Source organism: Capsicum annuum, unplaced genomic scaffold, assembly GCF_002878395.1.
Source record: "Capsicum annuum cultivar UCD-10X-F1 unplaced genomic scaffold, UCD10Xv1.1 ctg78712, whole genome shotgun sequence".
NCBI classification, from domain to species: Eukaryota; Viridiplantae; Streptophyta; class Magnoliopsida; order Solanales; family Solanaceae; genus Capsicum; species Capsicum annuum.
This window is the reverse complement of record NW_025889228.1, coordinates 1-2,500: the sequence shown is the minus strand read 5'-3', so window position 1 is coordinate 2,500 and position 2,500 is coordinate 1.

The window sequence follows — 2,500 nt, the reverse complement described above, 5'->3', positions numbered from 1 at the left end:
ATTCGTACAAATACGCACTCAATTGTTGGTTTAAGGCTACTTCATTCTAATATGCATATTTTGGGGTTGTTACTTATCTGTTGCATTCCGAGCGATTTTCCTAATGTCCCCACGTTATTTTTATATTTTTTTCATATTTTCATTCAATATCCTTAAATTTAAATATTTTATATCATTACGTTATACGCACAAATATGCAGTCGATTGCTGGTTTAAGGTTAGTTCATGTGCTGAGAATATTTTCCTAATTTTTTCATATTTTTATAAATATTTTTTCTATTTTTGATTTATTTTTGCTTATTTTTTGAATTTTGATAAATGATATTTGTAAAAAAAATATTTTCTCAACAAAAATTATCATTTATAGATTACGCGACCTTTTTGTGAGTGCATAGGCCCCGTCTCACATCAAAACGTGCAGTTCGGGTCCGCATATGTCTGGGATGATTCTCTGGCGAAATCATGTCTACTCCTGTCCTTTGGGTTTTCTTTTAAGCATATATAAGGGGGGTAGAGGTGTTGAAGGCACTTCAAGGTGACTATCTCTAGTTGGCATAGGCACTCAGTGGCCACGTCGGCGTGCAGCGTGGGCGCATGGCAGCATGCATGGCTAGTCCGTGCGAGCCGTCCGTGCCCGTGTAGCAACGTCGACCGTGCTTCATTGTGCGCTCATGTCGGTTATCGGTGGCGTCGTCCACGACGGGGCTGCTGGCGCTTGATTTCGGACGAGGCGGTGCTTTTGTGCGTGCGGCGAGTCCTGCATGCTGCTCTCGGTGCAAGCTCCAGGTGCTACACGCATGCGGCCGAGTCCAATCCACGGCGAGCGCCTGCGGCCGGCGTGGGCGGCGCCCGCGCATGAGCCTCGGCGTGCCTTCATCTCCCCTGCTCCCCCCAAGGGCGGGCTATCGTGTCAAGCGGGACTTATTTCAGCCTTGCAACGTCCGCATGGACAGCAGCGCACGGCATCTATTGCTGGGCGTTGGGGCCGGTGCTTGGCGTGCATCGACGGAGCATTTCGACGCACGGCATGTGAGTTGTGTTTGGCATGTGCGGTTAGGTTGGATCCTTGCTCGAGCAGCGACGTGCTGACCCGCCTGCCATCTCAGTTGCGGGGCAAGCGCAATGCAGGCTTGCTCGAAGTCGGTTTGCTGTGCTGCATGCCTAATGTCCAGGCATTATCAAGTTTTATCGATCGCCTTTCGCCCCTCGCATTTCGTGTGTGGGGCGAATCGAAAGGCCGCCCTCGCGTCCCACGCCTCCCTCGCTTCATCGTGCGATGTCGTGGTCTGTGAGCGGCGGTCGGGATTCTCGGATGTGGTAGACACAGTGGGGGCGGGCTCTCGATACGCTCGTGGAACGCCGTCTCCTGGATTGTGGCAGGCAGCGCGCGCCTCCGGCGTGCTTCGGCATTTATGCACTCCGGACGCTGGCCTGTGGGCTCCCCATTCGACCCGTCTTGAAACACGGACCAAGGAGTCTGACATGTGTGCGAGTCAACGGGCGAGTAAACCCGTAAGGCGCAAGGAAGCTGATTGGTGGGATCCCCCCGAGGGGTGCACCGCCGACCGACCTTGATCTTCTGAGAAGGGTTCGAGTGTGAGCATACCTGTTGGGACCCGAAATATGGTGAACTATGCTTGCGCGGGGCGAAGCCAGAGAAAACTTTGGTGGAGGCCCGCAGCGATACTGACGTGCAAATCATTCGTCTGACTTGGGTATAGGGGCGAAAGACTAATCGAACCGTCTAGTAGCTGGTTCCCTCCGAAGTTTCCCTTAGGATAGCTGGAGCTCGCGTTCGAGTTCTATCGGGTAAAGCCAATGATTAGAGGCCTCGGGGGCACAACGCCCTCGACCTATTCTCAAACTTTAAATAGGTAGGACGGCGTGGCTGCTTGGCTGAGCCGCACCACGGAATCAAGAGCTCGAAGTGGGCCATTTTTGGTAAGCAGAACTAGCGATGCGGGATGAATCGAAAGCCGGGTTATGGTGCCAAACTGCGCGCTAACCTAAATCCCACAAAGGGTTTTGGTCGATTAAGACAGCAGGACGGTGGTCATGGAAGTCGAAATCCGCTAAGGAGTGTGTAACAACTCACCTGCCGAATCAACTAGCCCCGAAAATGGATGGCTCTTAAGCGCGGGACCTGCACCCGGCCGTCGGCGCAAGTGTCAGGCCCAGATGAGTAGGAGGGCACGACGGTCACTGCAAAACCTTGAGCGCAAGCCCGGGCGGAGAGGCCGTCGGTGCAGATCTTGGTGGTAGTAGCAAATATTCAAATGAGATCTTTGAAGGCCGAAGAGGGGAAAGGTTCCATGTGAACGGCACTTGCACATGGGTTAGTCGATCCTAAGGGGCGGGGGAACACCGACAGATAGCGCGTTAAGCGCGTGCACCAAAATGTAATCGGGTTAAAATTCCTGAACTGGCCAATTGATAAGCTATTTTGCAATCTAAAAGTGAGTTAATTCACTAATTAAGACAATAGAGAGGGGTTCCAGAA